Raw genomic sequence first — 6,564 nt, forward strand, 5'->3', positions numbered from 1 at the left:
GTAGGGAAAAACATTTAAGATATTCTATTGAAATAATTTAACCATTATTCTTTTAATATTTTAAATATTACAATTTATTGAAATACTTTAATATTTTAAATATGGCAAATTTTCCTTTTCTCTAATGTCTTTTAGTCTGCTTCCAGTGTATGTCCCTGTCAGCTCTACCAGTAATTTCTGCTGGTTTTTTTGCATATTCCTTTTTCTTGTTCTCAGCCATTTAAGAGTGTTTACTCAAAGTCTGGTCATACTTTCAGTATTTTATAGTGGTTTTTCACAAAAGGCACTGCTCTCTTTACTCACTTGCTACCTGTGGCAGTGATGACTAAATTACCATTCTTCTTTCTTTATTGAGATTTTCTTTGTGTATAATAAACATGAGATTTTATGTAAGAGTTTGTGGTGAAACTGGAGTGTGGTGGGGAGGTGAAGATGTGTGTTCTCCCTTTTGTTTGCATGGAATTGTTGCAGAGATGTAGGAACACAGAGAGAGAATCCTGCAAAGCCCAGCAGTTGTAGGGAGGACTATTAGACTGGAAGTGTTCCTGGGAAGAAAAAATACTGGTTAATCATACTTTTTTTTTTTTTTAATTCCTAATTTATTGCTACCCAAAAAATGCTATTTGTATTGTTTCCAAATCATTACCATAAAAAGCACACTATTAAAAGTTTCTTGTAAAAGAGAAAGTAAAGTGGATTTTAATTCCACTTAATGTGGAGCTAAGAGTGTCTGTAATTGCCTCTGCAGCTTTCACTTGCAAAGGTATATTTTGATACATGGGAACTTGAGGTTGTTTAAACTTTACTTTAGAAACTTTGTTCTAAAGTTTCTCTGAAAGTTGCTCATTTATGGCACGGGATGTGACTCCACCTACCCAGTCAAGAAGATATTTTGTTTCAATTCCTGAAGCTCAGAATTTACCTGGTAATTGTTAATTCCAAGGCTGCTGTTGGGTTAATATTTTCCTTATTTTGATGATTTCTGATAGCAATTGAATTCCTTCAGGTCCAATGTATTGCACAACCCCATTAAAATATTTTTCAGTTCTTGTGTATTTGTGTTGTAATTTGATGTGTTTGGTTTTTTTTTGGTGAAACTTGCATTATAAAATTCCTGCATTCAAAGTATGGCAGAGGTGTCTAAACTCTCTTTACTCTTGAATTTGCATGAGGCTGATGCTTAGTTTTTAAAACAAGGACACAGTGCAACAAACATCTCTGATTATTCCAGGGCTTGCAGGTTTAAGGAGAGGTAAATTTGCTGATGATCGCTCAGTTTTTCTTCGATTGAGACAGAAAAGTGTGAGAGCACCTGTGCCAGCTCAGTGAGCTGCTTTTCCCAGGCTTTCCTCTCCCTCTCCCTGTGCCTCCAATGGCTTTGGGAAGCTGTGTCCAATCAATCCTGCTGTGGAGGAGGAGCAGGCAGGAACCTGTTTGTGGTGCTGAGCTGGGAGGGTGCAGCTTTCCCTGGTGCCTAATTAGAAAGCTAAGCACTTTTGGTCACCTGCAAGCCAAGCTGCTGGCTGTGGAGCAGAGTCTCTGCTGGTAAAACAGCATTTCTGCCTTTGTTTGATCCCTGGGCTCACAGCTGCAGTGCTCAGCTTGGGGTGGTTGTTATCTTTGTGTGGAAATGTGGCAAAAACCCACGGAGGGTTCAGGGCTGGGGAGGGGTTGGTCCAGGCTGCAGAAATGGGATAAAAGGAGTTCTGGAGGGGGGTGGGTCTGGGGCTGCCAGAGAATTGGGTAAATGAAGGAGCTTCCAGTGTGCTGCAGCCAAAAGGAGCACCAGAGTGTGCAGGGCTCTAATTTTGTGCTGACATTTGACAAGAAATACACTGAATTCTGAGTGCCATCATCCCTGGCTGCTGGATGCTTTGGAGCAGGTAGAAAGCTGCCCCAGGCAGTGCTGCAGCAGGGCCTTGGGCTCCCAGTGATGCAGGGGATTGATTTCAGCTCAGAAACAGGGCACAGCTTACTCTTGGATTTCTGCAGCCTTTTAAGTTGCCTGTGTAAGTGGCTCACTGGCAATGGTGAGGTTATAAAAAGAGAGCCAGCTGATGTTGCAATGTAAGCACTGCCCCTGTAGTGGAAAGACTGTCCTTTGGCATGCTCCCTGCTGCTATTTTTACCTATTCCAGTAAGATCTGCCCTTGTGATGTTGAATTACAGCACAGTACCTGGAATAATTTTCTGTTACAAAGTGCTGTATGTGCTGGAGAAAATGTTCAATAAAATTGGGCAGATTGACACTAAAACTGTCTTGCACTGAAAAATATTTTTTCTTTTGTCAGCACAAAACCGTGACTACAAGAGATTCTTTAAGGGTTTTTTTGCATATTTTATGTCTGGCAGAGTTTTTCTTTTATAAATTTTGGGTTCCTTTGTATATTGATTATTTGGTCTTTCTCAGTTTCTCATGTGGAGACTTTGAATAGGCAGTGTGAGTTTTAAAGATGGGGATTAACAGTGTAGCCCAGGAATCAGTGGACTATGAGGTTTTTGTCTCAATTTCTAAAAGGCCAGGCTGATGTTGACTAAAGTTTATTCTGTATTCCTGCACACTATAGGAAATTAATATTTTTTTCTGGGAGTAAATTAACAGCACTTCCAGTGACAAAGTGCTGTAATCTTGTGGTGGAAACAGGAGCAAACAGCAGGAGTGCCCTGACAGTGAGCCAGGGGGCTGAGTGGCACAGGTATCCAGTGAAGATGTGTGACTGTCTGACATTTGGGATTTCCTTACCCCAAATACAAGGTGTATTTTTAAAAACCATCAATCCATAGTTCAGAAGTGATTGACAATGCTGAAACCCAAACCTCAGGCTTTGTGCTGGCTCTTTGTGCCTTTAGCAGTAGGTTTGGGGCAGAATCTTTCCAGGGCAGTGCTTTGACACTGAAGTGTGATGAGTGATGAATTTGTGTGCCGGCCTTGCTCCTTCTCCTGCTCCTCAGAGCAGCTCAGGTGGAAATCCTGCAGGCAGGAAACTCCCTCCAGGACACAGGGATTGTCCTCTCCCTGTGCTCTGCCATTGTCTCATGGAACAATTCTAGTCAGGTTTAATTGAATCTCACATCTGCTGTAAAGCTGGGCTTTTTGGCAACTCTTATTCCTTAAACCCTCATGTTTGCCAGTTCTGCTAGCAGATGTTCTTACTGATTTTTTTGTCATGTGTCTCTTTATCTGTCATGAAAAATAAGTAATTTTTCCTGCCTTATAGCTATTGCTGTGATGGCAGATAGAAATACTGCACCTGCTTCTTCTGCCCATCACACTTGTTTTATGCTGTGCTGTCTCCTGATTTATGCAGGAGATTTCTTTTTCTTCTTACTGATTTTACTGTAGAAACGCTTTGGGTTTTCATTCTGTAAATGAAATTTCCCCATCAGTTTTCTCTCCTTTTTTTTCATGTAACATTATCCATTTTAGTGGCTTATTGCCATCTCTTGTATATGGTTATAACTAAAGATCTCACCTTTTCCTCTGGTGTGAGAAAACCTGAATTCCTTCCTTGTGCCCAGTCTCCCTGCTTATCTTTTTCCATGATGGAAAGCATATTTACAGTATTTTATGTGCCACATTCCTTAGTGTTTGTTGGAGACAGGTGTGCTAGGTGTAAGCAGGGTAAATTCACTGGTCAGACTGTCAGTAGATTTTACTTTTAAAATGACTGAACATGGCTTCAGGTGGAGGTCCCAGAGCATTCATCTGGTTTCTTGTTAATCTTTGAGAGTTTGCTGTTTTGGTAAAATCATTGCAGCTTCTTTTTATTTATTCATTTTATTTTTTCCCCATTTGCTCTGTTCAGAAGAGTGGATACCTCTTACCAGAAGTGAGCTGCCAATATAAGATCTCTTCTTGAGTTTTTTATTGCATTTTTTAGAAAGACATGAGGAAGCTGGGACTTCTTGGTCTGGAGAAGAGAAAGCTTTGTGGGGAATGATCCCATCAAGATTTGTTCAGCTTCCCTAGGAGTTCTCCCTCTTACAGTTGGTGCTTTTATTCAAGACACAGAGAGCCTTGAGAGGCTTGGCTGCTTGTTACTGTTTGTTTGTTTTGTCTCCAAGATTTGTCAACATTTGTGAGTCAGCAAGGTGTTTGTCTGAGTGAGGAACTGATGTGTGAGAAGGGACTATTCAACTTCTATTTAATTTTTACTTCAGTGAGTTTTTAGCTATTTAAGATTTTTTCTGATATTCTGGAAGAAGAATGAAATGTTTCTGAGCTGGGTAACATTTGGTTGTCATGCACTCTGTGTCTCTTACACTGAAATGCTGCATGAAATAATGAAAGGCTGGAAGGCCCTGAAAACTCTGAAAGTAGAAGGATGATCATTTATCACTGCTGTAATTTTTTTGTTGTTTATTTGATATGTAGTGCATGTATATGTTTGTCTATTAAAATGTAAATATCTTCTGGTTTTTTTCCACAGATGATGTGCTTCATCCTTTTGTCATAGGACTTCATTTGCTGAAAGGAAAACTAAAGGTATAAATAACTTTCTCTTGTTATCTTTTCCTTCCTCCTCCTCCTGCCCCTTTCTTTCTTTGGAGATTCCTGGACCTTCCCTTCACGGGGGGAAACTCAGCTCAGCCCCTCTGTGCTTGGATTCTTGCACTGCTGCTAAAATCCACTTTTTGATTTTGAAAACTGCCACAAAATCGATGTGGAGCTCCAGTTGTTACAGGATTTGCTTTATTAGAAGTGTGTATTTAACTTAAGCTCTTGCTTGAGTCAGTCTCCCTGGATATTTACTTAGCAGGGGAAAAGCCCTTCCTCAGTTTAGAACTTCAGCCCTTGATATTTGCCTGTCTTCTCCAAACACCATTTGCCTTTCCACACAAGTGCAGGTCTCTTGGGAATAATCCAGACCTAATGTAAATCTGTCTGTGACATTATCTTCAAACTCTATCTCTGAAACAAAAAGGCTGCTATGGCACTTTGTTAAGTAAATAAAAACCCACCCAAACCAGAACTGTAATTTCATGGGTGTATTTAATAAGATAATGTTAAAATGGAGCATAATTTCTTTTGGTGGCTCTCAGGACAGTAGATGTTTGACATAATCTGAAGTATTTTTTGTTGTATACAGTCTTAAATTTTTAAGTACATTCCCTTTTTATTTGCCATTTTATTCAGGTTTCTTGGCAAGTACAGGTGCATGCAAACCATGAAAATAACGAAGGATAAGTCCAGCTATTCCCAGGTGCCTCTTGTCTAAAATCCAAGGGAGAGCCCTTTGTTCATCTCCTCCAGAGGATCTCTCAAGGTGCAGCGTCCCTGTGCCCTGCCCTGTGCCCGTCTGGGTGATGTTTCCAAGCTCTTGGAATGACATTATTGACCTCCACGTGGCACTGCAGGCCTGGCACAGAGCCCACATTTCATCACATCCATTTACTGGCTGCAGGCTGCCCTGGGTGGGAGCAGGGAGCACCTGGGCAGTGCATCCTGCTGGGTGTCCAGATAATGAATTCAGCATTGCCTGTGCTGTGCAGGGCTGGCTAACAGCACCTTGCAGGCTCTCTGTGCAGTGAGATGTGAGCACAGCTCCCAGATTATTATTCTTTAGTAATCCTCAGGCTGTTCCTTCTCCCCAGGCTCTCAGTCTGGGCTGTTCTCAGTGCTGCTGCATTTCCTACATGTGGCTGAGGGAGGACAGAGCCAGGCATTCTTTGTGCTGAGGTTCTCAGTCCCTTTTTTGTTTAATCCTTGAGAACTCGTGTGGGAAGGGCAGTTGGTGGATTGCTGACATTTGAGTAACTTTTTTTCATCCTTGCTGTAAAGTGGATGAGTTCCAGGCAACTGCAAACACAGTTTGGGGCTTTCAGACTGGGAACAATTGGCATGAGCAAGTGCAGAATGCAAATGGGCACATGGCTGGGAAGGTATGTGCACTTGATTGAGAGATTTGGGGGAGAAAAAAGGCTTGTCCAGTGTTTTGGCCATGTAAAGAAAGACAAAACACTTGTAGTCCCACTTCTGTCTGCTGTGCAAAGCCTGTGTTAAAGAGATCTCCCTGTAAATCTCCCTTTGGAGGAGTCTCCTGACAGAATTCCACACTGTGGCACAGAAACAAGAAGTCTGAGTGACAGGACTGTCATATAACGTGATCCTGATACCATCAGCTATAAAAAGCAGTCTTCAGTGTTTTTTGTTTCTGGTAATGAGTTTGAGTTTACTGAATTAAAAAAGGAGCACGGCTTAAGTATCACTTCAGCTTTAATAGTCTTCATCATGTTAAGAGCAGATTAGATAAAAGATTATGGAACATTATACTAGAGAGAAAAGTGGAAATTTTATTCAGTGACAGAGTTCTGGTGCTTTGTAAGCAAAACTTGTACAAAATCTATGAGCACTTTCCTTTCCTACTGTTTCAGTAGCAATTCCATAAACTTGTCTGTGAATCTATATAAACTCTGCAGCTGTACTTTAATCCAATTTAAAAACACTCTGATTAGAAACCCCTGCTGCATTTAACTTTTTACCTGGGATTGGGAAAGCCAAAGCTTTGGATTCTGTATCCCTCTTTTAGATGCAGGGTCTTCAGTGCTCCTGTTTCTCTCCTG

The 6,564-nt window shown here is 41.0% G+C and overlaps 1 protein-coding gene across 4 annotated transcripts in view; it reads left to right on the forward strand.

Moving 5' to 3' along the window:
- The window catches only part of RAF1 (Raf-1 proto-oncogene, serine/threonine kinase), a 66,601-nt gene that overhangs the window by 33,768 nt on the left and 26,269 nt on the right, over nucleotides 1–6,564 (forward strand). For all 4 annotated transcript variants that reach the window (XM_031064767.1, XM_031064768.1, XM_005430413.2 and 1 more), the window contains exon 2: nucleotides 4,431–4,486. The gene's annotated coding sequence lies outside the window, so the exon portion shown is untranslated. The remainder of the gene's footprint in view (nucleotides 1–4,430; nucleotides 4,487–6,564) is intronic.

The sequence above is a fragment of the Geospiza fortis genome, unplaced genomic scaffold (genome assembly GCF_000277835.1).
Source record: "Geospiza fortis unplaced genomic scaffold, GeoFor_1.0 scaffold1212, whole genome shotgun sequence".
In the NCBI taxonomy this organism is placed as follows: Eukaryota; Metazoa; Chordata; class Aves; order Passeriformes; family Thraupidae; genus Geospiza; species Geospiza fortis.